Here is a 19,156-nt window from a genome sequence, read left to right on the forward strand (position 1 = left end):
CGTAGAAACGCCCACGTGTCCTCCGCATTCGGACGGACTCACTCTTTAAGAACAGGGCGTGTTTACGGACGACATACAAACCATGCGTGTGCGGGAGAAACACTCCGATTCTGCACGGTATTACAGAGTATTACAGAGTATGCTCGGGAATACCGCATCCGAACGGGAGCCAAGCGGTGCTACCGCACGTAAGCGGAGTATTTACGCCAAACAACCCACTATTATGTATCTTCTGCAAGACATCACATGACCCACTTATTCAAATACCTATCCTCATAAAAAACTTCTTATTTGGAATTGGAATCAATTAGATGCCAATATATCCTTACAAGCATGCCTAACACATGCATTGCACACATTAACCCTTACAGCAATTGAAGTGCAATGGTTTCAATTAAAGCACTGACAAGCGTCCTATTAGTGAGTAATGAGTAAAGGAGTCGATTCTATTGGGTTCAGGTGTTAATGCTTGTAGTCATTAGGCGTACGTTCGCCTACCGCATGAACGAGTGGTGTCCGCTAAGCAATAGTACACTTGTGGACACCGCACATTTCTGCCCTTTTTGATCGCGTGCATTCGGAGTGCTATCCGAATGTACGCCCCCCAACATAAGTGTACTCCCCCGTATCCGCCCATGTTTCCGCCCCGTTTTGCCCACTTTGAAACTACGCCCATGTGTCATTCCGCATGACGCCCATAATACGCCCATATTTCCCGACTGATTGCGGGGAACAGTTTTGGACGGGATTTGGCCGAACTGGTACGGAGTCAAGGCGTGGCACATGCGCGTTGCGTTCTCCACGCATGCGCAGACGCCGAAAACACGCGATCCGAAAGTATGCGGTAAAGTCCGCGTCAATCAGAATAAGGGCCAATGTCATTGCCGCTGGGACCTATGAGCAGATGAGCAATGGTACCAACCCCCTCTTTGCGGACATCAATGTCTATGACCTGTTTGTATGGATACATTACTATTCCTCCAAGGATGCCTTCCTGGAAGGAGACCAGGTATGGGCAAACATTGACTTTGCCCATGAAGCACCCGCCTTCCTGCCCTGGCACAGATACTACCTGCTCCTTTGGGAACAACAAAGGTCACTGAAAGGATGAGGACTTCACCATCCCCTTCTGGGACTGGAGAGATGCCCAGCAGTGTGACGTCTGTACCGATGAGTTCTTTGGGGGGACCCACCAAACCAGCAACGTCCTCCTCAGCCCCGCATCATTCTTCTCCTCCTGGCAGGTAAGTCCATTATCCGCTTACCCCACATAAGCCCATATTACATTGTGTTTAGGTTTCCTGTATAATTCAGAGGCAGCAGCATGCTGGGACTTGTAGTTTCTCAAGAGTAATATTGCTACTGGTTGCCAGTCTTTTCTGTACAGCAATGGCTCTCAACTGCGGTCCTCAAAGCACATACAGTCCAGCTTTTATGGCTGGGATACGGTCATTTTGGTTCATCACTGAAGGTTGACATGGCTTAGGTCGACGCATTAAATACTCAACAGAGTTGGAATGCCGACACAAGCATTAGGTTGACAGTGAGAAGGTCGACAGCCAAATGGTTGACATGAGTTGTTCACTTTTCATTTTTGAGCCGACGTGTGCCGACAGGCGGTATTTCATGCCGTACCACCCACTACGGCGTGGCGGGAGAATAGAATAGTGTGCCGAGCGCATTGGGGCACCATACTTGAAGCATGAAGAGCGCAGTGGTACACTGACGGTGTCCATGTCAACATTCAGGACAAAAAAGCGAAACACATGTCAACCTAATTCTTGTGTCGATCTAAGCCATATCGACCTTCGTTGGTCGATCCAATGACCCCATACCCTTATGACTACCCCTGCTTATTCACAGATGATATAATAGAGCTGACTGAGGTACAAATGAGGTCACCTGGGCCTAACCCCGGATAGCCACAAAACCTGGACTGTTGGTGTGCCTTGAGGACAACTGCTGTACAGTATTGTATGCTGGGGTTTGTAGTTCACTCGCTGCTATGGAGCAGTACCTGGCCTCTACTGTAACTGTACAATATTTCAGACAAGTAAAAAGTAGATTTGGTACTTGTGTATTTTGGCGGCGCCCATCGCATCGCATACCATAACACATACGATGGTATGCGATGCGACGCGATATCGTACGATAGTGCACGATGGCATACAATTTTGAAATTGTATGCCATTGTACATGGCATACGATGCCATACGATGCGATGCGATGCGATTAAACATTGTATAAGCACCCTAATGGGTGCTTATACAATGTTAAGCACCCAAATGGGTGCTTACAATGTTAAATGCACCCCCACGCCACCCTCCACTATAAACGTGAACCCGAAGCGTGGCGAGCGCAGCGAGCCCGCGAGGGGCGGCGGTACGCGTCCTACGACCTTTTCATACCCCCACTATCCACGTCGGCGTGGAGTTGAGAATAGAATAGTGTGGCGAGCGCAGCGAGCCACCGAGCCCGAAGCGTGGCGAGCGCAGCGAGCCCCGCGAGGGGACGCGGATACCTTCACAGGTAAACGCGTCCCCTCGCGGGCTTCACAGGTAAACGCGTAGCCACGGACACCTGTGAAGCCCGCGAGGGGACGCGTATAACTGTGAAGGTATCCGCGGCCCCTCGCGGGGCTCGCTGCGCTCGCCACGCTTCGGGCGCGGTGGCTCGCTGCGCTCGCCACACTATTCTATTCTCAACTCCACGCCGACGTGGATAGTGGGGGTATGAAAAGGTCGTAGGACGCGTACCGCCGCCCCTCGCGGGCTCGCTGAGCTCGCCACGCTTCGGGTTCACGTTTATAGTGGGGAGTGGCGTGGGGGTGCATTTAACATTGTAAGCACCCGTTTGGGTGCTCAAAACATACACAAGTACCGTAGATTTTTTTTTTCTGTACTTTTACAGAACTACAGTAGTTTCCTATTGATAATAGAGATGTGCGGCGGCCACTTTTTCGGGTTTTGGTTTTGGTTTTGGATCTGGATCTCCCTTCGTGTTTTGGATCTGGATTGGTTTTGGCAAAACCACCCTCTTGGGTTTTGGTTTTGGATCTGGATTTTTATGAAAAAATGCTAAAAATGGCTAAAATAACAGAATTTGGGCCTGTTTTTGCCCCTTAAGTATTATTAACCTCAATAACATTAGTTTCCACTCATTTCTAGTCAATTTTGATCACTTCACAGCTTACAAAATTGTTTTCATTTACTGTAGTTGGGCCAAAAGGGTATACCGAGGTAGCTGGATGACTAAGCTAAGCGACAGCAGTCGGCATCACATACATGTGGACCTTACACTTCCAACCTGGCAGAGCGGCACTGCAGGGGCAGACAGGGTGGCAGTTTAATAAACTATCCCAAAAAAAAGAGAAATGTTCCAAACAGCAAATACAAAGAGGTATCGGCCTTGTCATGACTGGTGGTAGCAGCTTCAGCACTCCCACTATGTCATCCTCCATCATCCTCCAAAAATGTGTTTTTATTTTATTTATTACTTTTATTTATTTTTCTTACTTTACACTGGACACAGCATGTCCCACTGGACATAGCCCCTTGGACACTGGACACTGCCCCTGGACACAGCCCCTGAACACTGCCCCTGGACACTGGACACAGCCTGTCACCCTGGACACAGCCCCTGGACAATGGACACAGCCTCTGGACACAGCTCCTGTACACTGGACACAGCCGTCACACTGGACACAGCCCCTGGACAATGGACACAGCTGTCACACTGGACACAGCCTCTGGACACCGCCCCTGGACACAGCTCCTGTACACTGGACAATGGATATATGTCACTCTGGACACTGGATATATGCCGTCACACAATGGTTAGATGTCACACTGGCCACTGGATATATGTCGTCACACTGGACACAGGATATATGTCGTCACACTGGACACAGGATATATGTCGTCACACTGGAGACTGGATATATGTTGTCACACTGGACACAGGATATATGTCGTCACACTGGACACAGGATATGTCGTCAGTCGTCACACAGGACAGGACACAGGATATATGTCGTGAGTGACTCGTGACACTGGACAATGGATAAGATATAGGCCGTCACACTGGACACAGCCCCTTAATGCTGCCCCTGTACACAGTGTACTACTCAGCAGCACTGCAGCCCCTGCGTGTGAGCACTGCAGCACTGAGTTAGTTAGTTAAATCACAAAAAAAACACAGGGTTCAGGGCTAAATAAAATAAATCACAACACAGGGCTTAGGGCTAAATAAATCACATCAGGGCACGGGCCACAGGACAGCCCCTGGACAGTGGACACTGCAGCCCCTGCGTGTGAGCACTGCAGCACCTAGTTAGTTAAATCACACTACAAGGCTCAGGCCACAAGTCTACAACACAGGGCAGTGAGGGCAGGTCACGGAGCACAGCACGGAGCACATGGCACGGAGCACAGCACAGGGCAGTGAGGGCAGGTCACGGAGCACAGCACGGAGCACATGGCACGGAGCACAGTACAGGGCAGTGAGGGCACAGGTCAGGTCACGGAGCACATGGCACAGAGCACAGCACGGAGCACACGGAGCTTCCCAACCACCCTCTCCAAGATTGGAGTGAAGATGGCGGGCGCGCGTGCGTCTTTTATAAGCTCCCGCGAGAATCCGACAGCGCGATGATGACGTTCGGCCTCGTTATTGGTCCGGAATTCAGGCGGGAACACCCGAGCCGGCTCGGATCTGGCCCGGATCCCAGATATTCGGATCTGTTGGATCTCGGGGATCCGGACCCGCTCATCTCTAATTAATAACCAAATTATTGTCATAGAATATGTATAATTAAGTAGCTACTTTATCGCCCTTCCCCCTCCCAAGTGTTGACTTCAGTTATTGTAGCCGCAGCCTAATCCTGGGGCACCTGCTAAAGTATTGGGGCTATTCCTGGCAGCGCATGTCATTAATTCAGCCAATAAACTCCTGGTTTTAGTGACGGTCATTGATTTCTGTAACCATGCAGAAGGCAGGATTGTGAGCATAGCGCCCAACATGACCCTCTCCGGGAGGAACACAATGCTCCGCTCCTGGACTTCCCTGGTAATGTAGGATTGCCATCACCTGTGGGGAACTAGGTAATTGATTAAGAAAGGTGTCACCACAGGTGATGGCAATCCTACTTTACCAGGGGAGTCCAGGAACAGAGCAATGTGTCCCTCCCGGAGAGGATAATGTTGGGAGGTATGTTGTCAGTGATATGCAATCTACACTAGGGTGTCTCAACTGCAGTCCTCAGGAGTATGGGTCATTGGGTCGACATTGCTTATGTGGACTCATAAAAAAGGATAGTCTGTCATTGCATGTTTTACAGATCTCCTCGGTACATAACCAGTGAAATGTAAAACATCAGCCAGTAATGACTACATCAGTGCACAAACTAGTAAATCTGGAAAACATGCCCTGTTAGTGGCCCAGGAGAGCTGAAGTTGTGAAATAGTTAATGTTGTGCTCATTGTATAACTAGCGAAATTTGTGGGTTTTTTTGGGGTTTTTTTGCCGACCGCATGCAACCAAAGTTGCGGGAGGCGGTGGGCTGGGCGATTTTCTCCCATGGGCGTTCCCATGCAAATCGCCCGGTGACGCTTGGGGGGGGCAGCGCAGCTGACATCACCGGATGTGCACATATGTCTAAGTGACCTGAGTCCCGTAGATATGCCTGCACAATGATGCGGATGGTTCCCCCTAGCCTGCGAATGGATGTTTCCATTCGCAGGCAATGCGGGCGAACCCATTGGTGCGATGAGCGGACGGGCAGCCCGACATTCGCTGGCATAACAGAAGACCTTACATACAGCAGGTAGCTTTTATTTCTCTTGCGCTAAGGAACACTGAAGAGTCTGCTACTAAGATGATGTGCAACAATAAAATACCTATTACCGACATCCAGGGTAATGCACATCGGTTGTGTCTTCTGTGCTACAGAATAACTGGGTATGGGACATTAGGTCGACAGTCAAAAGGTTGACCGCTATTGGTCGACGTGCATTAAATCGACATGGTTAAAAGGTTGACCCAAGCAAAAGGTCAACATGAAAAATGTTGACATGCGTATTTCATGTTTTTGTCCCATGTCAACATGGGCACCGTATATAAGTGTACCGTGGTCTCAATAATTTGGGCACATTCTCCCTCTGATATTCTCATGCCCACTGGAATGATAAAGGCTGAACAAGTCGGTTAAAAAAAAAAATCATGAAAAAAATATCATTGACCTTTTTCCTGTCGACCTAATGACTACATGGCCCAAGGGTGTTTCTGTCTAGGCTGTTAAGAGGTCCTCTATAGTGCTACGGGTGTACAGTGGGGCCGGGACTGTTGTCATACATGTTCATTACACTGTATAGTGTTCCTGTTCTGATATGGCTTCCTCTAGTGCTTGTTAATGCTATTTTAAATGCACTAAAAAAAAACTGCATCGCTGTGTACTGAGTCCTTCATTTTATGGAGTAGCCTGCTCCTTTATATATGGGACTGAGGGCCGGATTAAGGCTTGGTGGGGGCTGGGACACTTATCCCTTTGAGTGCTAACGTTGCCGTGAGAGCCTCAAAATACCCGCTAAAAATGCCAGCGTCGCTCACAGCGACTGTTCTTCTTTTTTTGGGGTGCAATATTTAAAATGCTGGGGGGGGGGGGGGGGGGGTAGAGTATATTGTACAGTACATTCCTCCCAACAGTTCTCATTCCAGGAGGGATAAAATGCTTTCTACCCAGAATGGACTTCCTAATATGATTGGTGTCACCTGGGTTGACCAATAAATGGAATTTCAACACAGGTGATGGCAATCCTGAAGTAGAGTCCAGGTGGATAAAATGTAGTCCCTGCAGTGGGTCTTGTCGGGAGGTATGGATTATGTATATTTAATTATACTTCTTGTGTAATAATGCCTGTAAGCTGATTATAGCTCCACTTTATTGAAATACCATTTTTATAAACTATCCTTGTAGTGCAACAAAGACAATGTCACCTTAAAATACACATAGAAAAATAAAATCTACACGTTCATCTATCTATCTTGTCACATGCAGCATCCTATGTACCACTTACACACTGGGCCAGGAAGAGAGAGTACCTACAAATCATGAGAACTGCAGTTGCTCTATGGTTGACAGACACGAGAGGAGCACTAGGGTAAACTGCCGTCCCCAATGTTATATTCTTCCAGACTGCAATCCCTTGTATCCTGCCCCATTCGCTAGTGTCCCGTGAAGATCTGACCGATTTTGTCTGAATGACCTTTGTGCATTTTCCAATGACTGTCATTTGCTCCTATAAGTTATCTGTATGTAAAAGGTAGGTGAATACTCTTCAAAGGTGCAAAAAGGAAAAGGTCTCCTCGTCAGATGTTTATTTTATGACACCTATTTTGGCCACGTTGATGTTTTAGGAATGTTAATTTCTCAAAAAAATTATATTTGGAAACTGGTATTAGTGTTCAAACTTTTTTTTTTTGTATACTCAATGGATACAACTCACGGTAAGAAAGGAGATCACGGCCTTTTCCTGATTTGTACACATATATATTTATTTTCTCACTTCACGTCTCTACACTGGGAGCACTTTCCCCATTGGTGAAACCCAATCCCAAAAGCGGACATCACCATGCAGTCCAAAGAAATCCCGATCCTGAGAAGCAGATATCGGCATACAACACAAAGAAACCTTGATGAGCTTGAAAATCTCCTTTCTTACCGTGAGTTGGGGCACGGCCATCATTCCACATTTTTATATTTGCTTTGAGTACAATCCATATACAAATAAGTTTGAACACTAAAACCAAATATATTTTATTTGAGAAATCATCAACATCCCCAAAACATCAACGTGGGCCAAAACAGATGTCATACAAGAAAAATCTGACGGGTAGACATTTTCTTTTTATGCGCCATTTTAGTTGTGTAACACTTGGTCATGGTCAAAAACTCTTTTTTGTAATTAGTGTCTTTGTTTTTGTCTTTAGACTGTGTGCAGTCAGCCGGAAGAATACAATCGTCTGAGAATCCTGTGCAATGGCACATCAGAAGGTCCCCTGCTGAGGAGTCCTGGACAACAGGACTGAAACAGAACTCCAAGGTTGCCCACCTCAGCCGAGGTGGAAGCATGTTTATCGATTGCAAACTATGACACTGGTCTTATGGACCGATCCGCCAACCTCAGCTTTAGGAACATGTTGGAAGGTAGAAACATCTCAAAGGGGGGAGAGATATCAAATCTTCTGAAGAAAGTGTTACCTGTAGCAATCAGAATTTGGTGACAACTAGGCACTGTTAGAACACAAATAAGAGTGTGTGTGTCTGTCCCCTCTCAAAATGTGGCCTCATTCACCTATTCCAAATGGCACCAAATAGCCTTTGTGTTCGGAGGATGGGTCAACTGATTGAAATGGCCAAATAACCAACATTTAAAATCCCGACAAGGTCAAAATACCGACCTATAGAATGTGCAGGTGAAACTGTCAACATGACTTTGGGTCGACAGGTCGCGAGGTCGACATGGGTTTTTTCACTGTTTTTTGACCACAGTTGAAGGTGAACCGCAGCCCTTCGCATCGCTCACTTCGCTCGCAATGCTTCGGGCACGGTGCCTCACTGCACTCGGCACGCTATTTTATTCTCCCACCATGCCCTAGTCACTAGGGCCTAGTGGATGGTAGGGCATGAAATACCGCCTGTCGGCACGTCGGATCAAAAAACAGTGAAAAAACCCATGTCGACCTCGCGACCTGTCAACCCAAAGTCGTGTTGACAGTTTCACCTGTACATTCTATATGCCGGTATTTTGACCTTGTCGGGATTTTAAATGTTGGTTATTTAAATGTCGGGATTTTGACTGCATCCCATTTTATTAACTTAAATCAGACCCAAGTACGTAGCATTGTTCTAGCCTTGATACCCCTTGTGTTTGCAGATAGATGTGCTAGTTGGGGTCTTCTAGCCGTTTAATCGTCTCCTTTCTGTCGTATCCAGGTTTCGCCAGCCCACTATCGGGAGTGGCGAACAGCTCCCAAAGTAACATGCATAATTCGCTGCATGTCTATATGAACGGATCTATGTCCTCGGTCCAGGGTTCTGCCAATGACCCGATTTTTGTTCTTCACCACGCGTTTATTGACAGGTGAGTCTTCCAAAAGGCAGGAATAACTGCCAATCCAGTGTCTTGTATACCAGCAGGGTAACGCCCCTCTCCCTCCATTTATGCAACATGGAACTCTTCCAGCTCACCGCCTGTTACCGTTCCCTTAGCAAGTTCTGAACTTGGCGCAACTGCAGATGGTCCCAAAGTTATACTTGGGAGGGGGCTGCTTCAGGGCCATCTTCCCTCTCTCAGTGCTAATCACTGATGACGTCGGGAAGTTGGCCCTGGGCTGCTTGGCTTTTGATTGGATGAGTACTCATGATGTCTCCTCACTAGGGCCCCAACAGTATGTACTAAGCCTTGGAGTGGGTTCCTGGATGGAGATAAAGTAACAACCAACCAGCTCCTGTATTTCAAACACAGCCCATAACATGGCAGTTAATGTAGGAGCTGATTGGCTGGTACTTGATCTCCAACCACTTTATCTCTCTCCAAGGTTTAGTACATAGATGTGGGTCATGTTCCGTAAAAAGAAACGCTCATGGCACATGTGACCTCTGACCCAATGGTTTTTAACAAATGGGAGGCTTATCTGGTGTTCTTTCTGCTAATCGACGTCTCGCTGAACCTAAAGATGGTGCAGTACCACCGCTTACCAGTCACATGAGTTTAGTGGCTAGGGAAGCACTGTACCTTTCAAAAGCCATGCACTGTAATTCCACTTTCCTGCCCGGGGTGTCGCTCTTTCAGTTGATGATTCTAGCACACTCTGGTCTGTATCACACCACAGCAGACACTTCCCATGCAGGAAGGCGGAACTACATTGGTTTTAAAAAATGTAGGGTACTAGGATGAACACTATGTAGGCATTAAACAGTGAAGCAGTATATTATAGCACATGGTGCCTCTGCTAATCTGCTGCTGGTTAAATCTGTGTCCTACTGCATGTATATATTTCCACTCTCCAGGTACGAATAGGACTACTGTAGACTCTGCCAATGGTTTAGTCATTTTCCTAATCTGGGTGAGGCTCAGAAGTTATAATTACTGTATATTGCGCCTAAAACCCCAAAACTAATTGCTGTATATCCTACAATATCAGCAGGACAAAGGTCCTCTTATTCTGTAAATATAGCGACATTTCATTGTTTGCTGTATCTGTGGTAAGCCTAGTGTCAGATATACATGCCCCGACAACACAGTTCTGCCCTCCTGTGGTGAGCAGCTTTTTGAGTGGTCTAGTCCTCCTAGCTCCAGATATAGTGGGATATTCAATCCTCCGCCGCTATTTCCTCCGTCGGAAAGAGCGGCAGAAGCCTATTCAATACTGTCTTCTCCGACAGCATTGAACAGGCTTTTTGGCAAAACGGGGCCGACATTAGAAGCAGTCGGCCTTGTTTTGCCGGGAATTGTCAAGCTCCCGGCCGCAACACGACAATTTACGGCCGCTTCTTGCGGTTATGCCCCCTTCTCGGCCCTCAGCAGGCGGGACATTGAATCCCGCCTGCAAAATAAGAGTCGACTGAGAACGGGGCAGGGTCATTTCTGTCGGGCCAGCCATTGAATACCCCCATATAGTTCTCATTCCCCAACAAGAGTCTTTTCTACTTGACATTTTCCAGGTGATGTAAAAGGGGTCGATCTACCCAGTCTGCAGTGTGAATGGGGTCAGACCTGGCATTTGGGTAGAATAGAGGTATTAGAGAGCAGCATAGGCGAGGCTACTGGTAAGCTAATGGGGTTGACTGGAGTTACCTTTTATGAAACTAGCCAGATCCGTTCCATGTTTCTGGTCCTACAGGTACACCACATGCAGGAACGGACCTAATATACAACGGCATAGGAGAATTCTATGGTTTCCATGTAGGAAACGGCATTTACAGGTCTTCGCACTGATGCTTCTTTCTTTCTCAGCTTATTTGAGCAATGGCTACGAAGACATCAGCGTGTATCCGGAAGCCAATGCCCCAATTGGACACAACCGTGGCTACAACATGGTTCCATTTATTCCGCTATACACTAATGGAGAGTTCTTTGCAGCGTCAAGAGATTTAGGATATGACTATGATTACCTTGCAGATCCAGGTACCGTTTTCTATTTCTGCAATTCATAGAGAACTGGTCGAAAAATTAAACTGTGACCAATTTAATTCCATACTTTAAGTTTCCAATATACAGTATTCCAAATTCCTCCCCCTATATCTGCAACCTGTATGTATGCAAGTCTATTCCAGGTATTCATTATCTACAATATAATAGTGCCCTGGGTAATATTCCACCCCATAGTAGTGCCCTAGATTATTTTATGAACTATAGTAGTGCTCTAGTTTACATTGTCAGTGTAGGTCGGCCAGTACACATTATGCCACACCGTATCCACAATTCACGTTCCTTCATAGTGCCCACAGTACATATTATGTCACATTAGTGCCACCTGTTAATACTGTGCCACACTGTAGTGCCTCTATTTCATATTGTGCCTCATTAAAGTGCCTCAATTCTTATTAGGTAACCTAAGCATAATTCCCTCAACATTGTGTCATCTGCCCATTTTACAGTGCCCTCCAGTTAATAACTTAACATTAGTCTCCAGTTCAGATTATGCAACATTAGTGTCCCCTTCTTATTATACTGTAGCATACACTAAATACTCCTTTTACTGAAACTGTAATGCCACAGAATTCAGGCTGGGCCTGGGAACCCAATTGCTTAGCAGGGAGATTGGTATGCAACTTTATAACCTGGGGCTGGGCCCCATATCAGTGGTACCCCTTGGCACCCACTATTGTCACGCTTCTACCTGTGTTTAAGTGTATATATGGGGAGCATGCATATCAGTGTTCCCTCCTGTGCCTCGTTTCATCTTTCGCGAGCATTATTTAATATAAGGTTCTGAATGAGGAAAACAGTGGTTGTGTTTTTTAGTTTTTAGTTTTTTTTTTTCCTTTGAACAAGGATCATGTCTGCAAGCCCTGACTCCCACAATCCAGGCGAAAATGACACTTGGGGCCAAATGTAATAGGGTGAGAGTTTCAGAAAGTGAGAGATTTTGGGAGAGTTTTCCCCTTTTTTTTTTAAAGCAGCAATCAATTACACTGCAAAACCAGGTTGATTTTGCGATGTAATTGATTGCTGCTTTAAAAAAAAAAAAAGGGAACACTCTCCCAAAATCTCTCACTTTCTGAAATTCTTACCCTATTACATTTGGCCCCTGGATTCTCTCACTGCTTTAAAGAATGCATCGCACACTGCCAGCAACGTTTACAGTATGGTGCTAATATTACTCACTTGTCAGTGTGTGTGTGTGTGTGACCGGTGTAATCTTATAATGGTGGAGATTTATCAAATCTTGGGGATCGATAGAGTGGAGAGATTATTCCGACAGCAGCAAGTAATCTGCTTCTATCATTTCTTGCAATGCCTATGGAATGACTGAAGAGTGGATTGGTTGGTTATTACCTTATCTCTGTGATTTTGACCAATGTTTTAGACCAGGAGCGCGAAGCTGGTGGAAATAGTAATACAAATCCCAGCATGTACTGATCATGTTAGTGTACTCTAACATCATGCATGGAGGGGAAGCAATCTTCCTGGTTCACTTCTTGCTGCATCTGTAACTTTTACATTGTGGAATTGTCTATAAGTATAGTTGGGGCAATTATCTGTTTATTTATTCAGCTGTAGGGTTGGAATAATTACCTACATTTTTCTCCAATGTTAAGCCCCCCCCCCACCTACATACCCTTGTGAGAGGTATCTCATGCTATCAGGAGAGATGACAGGTTGTCCGGGCCCCGGTGAAATGTAGGGGACGTGACCTTCATGAGGGTGCATGGGCCCGCCCCTATGGAAATAATAAACCAGCGGGAGAGGACAGGCTGTCGCTTCCTCTCTCCCCCAATCAGCACTTAGCAGTGTGTGCTGAGCTGGGGGGAGAGGCTGCGGCAGGATGTAATCTCTCTCCCCATTGCCCGGCTCCCTGCAACAAGGGAGAGGGGGGGTGGGACCCAGTAGGCCCAGATAAAAAGTTAAGTATGTATTGCTCTAGGGCTCTGATATACAGTACATGGGACTGCGCAATGGATTGGATGTGGAGGTGAAACGCACGTGATTTGCCACTTTTCATCCAATTCATCGGCCCGTTGCATCAGAATCAGATCAAATTGGCCAAAATTGCACTAGTGTATGGGGGCTTTAAAACTTTGACATTCTACATATTGCTTCACCTACTATATACAACACTCAATACATAGCTGCTGCTTGTTACTAATGTTACACGTATTAACCCTTGGGGTCCATTTATTCACATTTTTACTAAAATGTGAAATCGGTTTCACACCCATCTCGCATTATTTTAGTATCACTTGAAGGCATATATCCGATCTGGCCACATATACAAAAAAGTCATAAAATTCCAGTAGTGAACCCTGTGAGAACCCCCGGCTTCAGCTGGCGAATCAGAGGGCTCCCATGCAAATTGGAGGTTCTGCAGAGGCTTTCACTGCCCCTAGGCAGTGCGGAAACAGTGTGACCGTGTGAGGATGATGTTGAAAAATCATACTCCCCTCCCCAGGGTCCACTGCTCGGTGCTTTGGCAAGCCTGCCGGTCTTCGGGGCTCCCTGCTGCTCTGTGACTGCCTCTGTGGCACACTTCACAGCAACGGGGCTCACAGAAGGAGGAAGCCCAGAATACGAGTCTATTCCCAAGTGGTTAGTGTGAATCAGCAGAGGTGGTGGGGTCGGGGGTGGTCAATGTATCACATTCCAGGAGGTCATCGCAATGGGGATGGTTGGCAGTAATGGCGGTGCAGCACTGGGGAGGGGGGGTGTCCTTTTCTCTAGACTTGAACCTGAGGACTATTGGGGACCCAGCAGATGAGGTCACCTGGTGGCAGTTGGTGGGCCCATATTTTGTCCAGAATTATGCTAAGTCCCTCAGCTTTACGGTTACATTGCCGTGTTTAGTACTTGATGTGCACCAGCCTTTTTTCTCTGTTGAACGAAGCCATCCGGCTGAGTAACATCTTCTCATTATGTTTAGAATTAGGGTGTGTAACTCAAGCCCCCTCCCTATACACTGTACAATTTTGGGGACATTATAAGGCCAATTTTGGTCATCGATAGGAGTGGGAAGTCAAGTTTAATCTGTATGTAGCATTCACAAGGATTCCGAGCAGGATTTGTGCGTAAAACAAACCCAAACCTCTCCTCCTCGTACACGTTTTAAGCATTCGGAAGACCTAAAAGACGTTCTTCAGGGCACTAAAGAGTGTAAACCTTTTTGTTTGCTCACCGCATTGCTCGGATAAGTGAGTTTAGTCATTACTTTGTAATATTGATTTGGATGTTTAATTAAAATTCCAAATGTAATTAAAAAGAAAATGAAGTTAATTACAATTCTACAATATTTCTTGGTTAATTACGGATTCCTTTCCTCTTGTTGGTTCCTAGAGAGGAAGGTTGGCAATGTCTAGCCTGAAGTGGCGAACCTAGGGCGCGCTAATCTAGAAAATAAACAATAGTGCAAGTAATTATATGGCGGTGGGCGGTTGTGGTGGTGACATTTGATGAATGTAAATTGGCAGGTACGCTCGCTTGTTTTGAATGAATGACTGATTACAGAACTCAACCATATGATCTGCAAAGTCACTTTTAGCCCCGCCCCCTTCCTGCCATTGCTAGTCGGTGACCTACAATCCTGTCCGCTGCACTATGAAGCTGGCAGGATGCCAGAGAGCCAACTACTTTTTGGGGGTATTTTTAGGGACTACTCCAAAAATCTGTAGCCTCCTGCAGCTCCCGGGAGGGTATCCAAGCATGGTGTTAACACTTAGCTGGTTATGCACAAAGGGCCTAATGAACATGTCAATGATATGCGCCGAACGTAGTGAGGGAACTAACTTTTATTTCCATCAGAGATCGCCGAAGAGGGGGCGGGTGCTGAAGTTATGTGACTGGGACGATTTAGGTCCCTTTCGATGGGGCTTGAATTAGGCCCAAAGTGTCCTCCTTGACAGGGCCAGATGCACTACGCTTCAAACGTGATTAAAATGGAGAGTGATAAACCACCAGCCAATCAGCTCCTGCCTGACATTTTTCAAACAGTCTGTGACATGGCAGGCAGGAGCTGATTGGCTGACTGTTTATCATTCTCCATTTTATCACTTTTTGAAGCTTGGTGCATGTGGCCCTTAGTGTCTACAGAGAACAGTACTTTACTTTCCTTGGATCCTTCCCCCCCACAAGTAACTGCAATCTCCCTCCCTTCCCCGTCCCAAGTTCTGTGCATACTTTTATAAACAGGTAGTTGCTTTAGAAAACGATCTGATTTTAATTAATGCATTTAGTCTTGTGCATCATTAAATAGCACTCCAGTACTGTAATGAGCGCGCCAGCCGGTGATGGAAGCACTCGGTACAATTTCGCGGGGAGCCTAATTTCTCTTTAGTATGTATTTTGCATATTTTTAGCATGTAAAACTTGAGTGAAGTGAACAGACCTATTTACCCAGGACACTGGTAATTACAGCAATTTTATTCATGGCTAGTTTTATTAGAGCCATTAATTCTACAATGTTATGGGCTTCATAGCATATTCTGCTTTTTACGTGTTCTTCATCTAAATTAAGGTCTTTCTGCTGAATATCATTACCGAGGTTCGTGTTGCATGAGGAAAGGGAAAAAAGGTGCATTTTATTTAGTGTCGGGAAATGGTGTCCGGATGGCTGATCGACAGCTGCTAGGGCCTTGATGGCTAACCTTGACACTCCAGCTGTTGAACTTCACATCCCAGCATGCTCTGCATCAGATTTAGAATGTCAAAACTGAAGCAGAGCATGCTGGGATGTGTAGATCAACAACATCTGGAGTGTCAAGGTTAGCCAACAAGGGTTTACTCTAGGTAGACATTCAATAGGTTCAAGCAAAAGGTCAAGGTTTTTTTGTTTTGTTTTTCTACTTTCACCATTCATATAGACAGATGGAGCCCTGCCGGGACCTGTAGATTCTTCTGTGTGGTCCTGAAGTGCCTGACCCCATCATTGAAAACGTACCTCCCAAAATGGCCACCACCTCAGAAGACCAATATTCAGGATGCTAGAGGAGGTGGCCATTTTGGAAGATACGTTTTAAATGGCTTCAGGAGTGACCATATTTGCCGACATTTAAAGTCTCCTCTCTGGGAGAAGCCTAGAGAGGAGACTTTCATCTGCCATTAAGGGGGCGGTGACAGAGCCCTACATCATCAAGCCCCACCCCATTGTGTAGCCCTGCGAATCGCAGGATTTTTTACTAAGGGGGTGGAGCTAAAATTATGAAAATTACCAGTCTCCTCCTACCCCCATGGTGGGGTAGGAGGAGACTGGTGGCATGTAGGATGTTTGCCCACCCTTCCGGGGGAGGAAGCCAGGAGGGGAGGCAAGGATGTGAGTGGCAGCAATGGCTGGTGGAGGTGGAGGAGGGGGGGGGGAAAGATCCCCTGACAATAAGCAGGATGGCACCACAATTAATATGCTACTGACTGCGCAGTGGTAGTGGAGCACGACACCATGCCAGAGGCATGGCAAGCAAATCTGTGAAGGGAACGTGGTACTCTAATACAGTTTCTCCTGTAACTGTGAACGAGTGCCACCTAGGGACGTAAGGGTGAATTACAAGTGGAAGGCTTGAAGCATCTCCCCCTAAGACCAGTAAGACCTTGCATCTTAGCCTCCCCTGTTTTTCTTCATGCCACCACATAAATTGAGGTTCTCGTTTCACCTCATTACAGATGTGACCGTGTACGTTTGTAAATTTAGTAGGGTATTGATCATGGGTTTAAGCCGCTTCTTTCTGCTGCATTTGATGGACAGACAGGACCATTTATTTTGCCCTATCAATATGGCTGCTGTACTTATTTTGTTGGCCCATATCTGGGCCTTGCAGCCTATTGTTCCCAACTTTAATGCATGACGGAACTTGATGCAGGACCTGACACTACAGTATGATCTGCAGCAGTGGTTCTCAACTGTGGTCCTCAAGGCACACCCGCGGGCCAGGTTGTATGTAGTTCCCTACTTATTCACAGATGGTATAATCAAGCTGACAGGTTCAAATTCAAGCCATATGTGCCTAAGCCTGGATAGCCAGAAATCCTGGACTGTTGTGTGCCCTGAGGACCACTGCTCTACAGGACAATCATTAATTCTGGTACAATGACCCCTAATGCATTCTGTGTTAGACATGGGGCCCATCCTCTCGTTCTAGTAGGCAAGTACTCCAAACTACGGAAACATCTGATATCCAGCATTCCTCTGGTCCCAGCCAATGCCCGATCAGGGGCCACATGGGGCCCATCCTCTCGTTATAGTAGGCAAATATTCCAAACTAGAAAAGTTATTTATGGAAACCTCCAACTTATCTGCGCAGATGTCTATGCAGCCACAGATGGGATCAGCTCATAGGTGTCCCCACACCTCGCAACAATTTTCAACAAGATTTTAGTGTATAAATACACAAGTTGAGGAGATCCCTTCACCGGCGCACACCAAAAAGATAAAGGAATGTTACGTCCCTAATGAGTGGACTACGTTCCTCTTCTCCGCCTCCGAATCGGGTATAGGGTCACTGTTCCCGAATTACCCCTTAGCTTAATTTCGGGGGCCTTTTTTCCTTTCCTGTGGGACAAATCTGCTTCCTCGGTGTTAACCGTGGGTTTTGCAGACCAGGATAAAAGGCACAAAAGATATCCAATAGTGAAGTAGGTTCTTTTTAATAAGTAATCCAATAACATATAATAAAAAACATGCAAACACAAATAACACACCAAATAGTAATGGGCCAAGTACTGGTGGGGTGCAGGTGGATAATTACCCTTTAAGTAGAGAACCACGTCTTTATCTTTTTGGTGTGCGCCGGTGAAGGGATCTCCTCAACTTGTGTATTTATACACTAAAATCTTGTTAAAAATTGTTGCGAGGTGTGGGGACACCTATGAGCTGATCCCATCTGTGGCTGCATAGACATCTGCGCAGATAAGTTGGAGGTTTCCATAAATAACTTATCTATATCTACATTCTACCCCATGCTGCTATGTTCAAACTCCGGGACCACAGACTGTCAACCTTTGAAAAACTCTTCAATGGAAAAAGAGATCAAACAGAACTCCTAGATATCGATCTAGAAAGTATGATGAAGAAATTAGAGAATACTCTGGTAAAAGAAAGTAAAATATGGTGGGAGATGGTAATTCTGGAAAAGTACCTATCCCACCGTATCATACTGAAAGGACTTAAAATCTCTAAAACAGCTTCCTTCGAAACTTCATCTGAAAAATTCAAGGAAGAATGGGATAATATCTTAGAAGACTGCTCCTTTAAACTCATCCACCTCATCACCGAGGAGAGAAGAAGAAACCTAGGGATCCTGAATGCAGAAATTGATAAATATCGGGAATTAATTGAACCTTTTAAAGATCAAACTGATTACAAGAAATATGAGGAGAGGATAGAGAAAAACCTAAGAAAAACAGAGTAAAACCTTAATTGACAGAAAAATAAAGAAATTCACAAGAGACAACAAAATAGAAGAGATACAATCAGGGGAAGGGGAAGTAATAAGTGATGACGAAGAAGAAATGGACTACACCCTACCATTAGAAGACGATGAACAAACAACAAGACATGATGTGAACGACTGGAGGATTAGAGAACCACAAAGAGAAAGAAGACAAAGACGACGTTCGGAGGCCCGAACATATGGAAAACCTTCCAGATATCACAGAGAGCCCTACCGAGGGGGCAATGATCGAGGACCTAACAAAAGATTTTGGAGAAACGATAGAAGCCCCAAACCCCAATACAGAAGATTCCAACAGACGGAATATAAAAATAGAAGCAATTATTATAACAGAAATCAAAGATATGAAAGGGACTACACACCGAGACCCCAAAGAAACAGGGGTGATGGAAGACAAAGGGAAAATGCCACCCCCTTTGAAACAAATAACAGATACACCCCTCTGTTGAGAAACATGGATAGAATTCATTTTTTAGGACAAAGAGAGCACGACAGAAGACA

General features: G+C 45.9%; 1 pseudogene; it reads left to right on the forward strand.

The window, feature by feature from the left end:
• The first annotated feature begins 6,962 nt into the window (after positions 1 to 6,962).
• LOC146009600 (tyrosinase-like) lies at positions 6,963 to 15,771 on the forward strand (annotated as a pseudogene).
• The last annotated feature ends 3,385 nt before the right edge of the window (positions 15,772 to 19,156 follow it).

Source organism: Crinia signifera, chromosome 6 (assembly GCF_055691185.1).
Source record: "Crinia signifera chromosome 6, ASM5569118v1, whole genome shotgun sequence".
Lineage (NCBI taxonomy): Eukaryota > Metazoa > Chordata > Amphibia > Anura > Myobatrachidae > Crinia > Crinia signifera.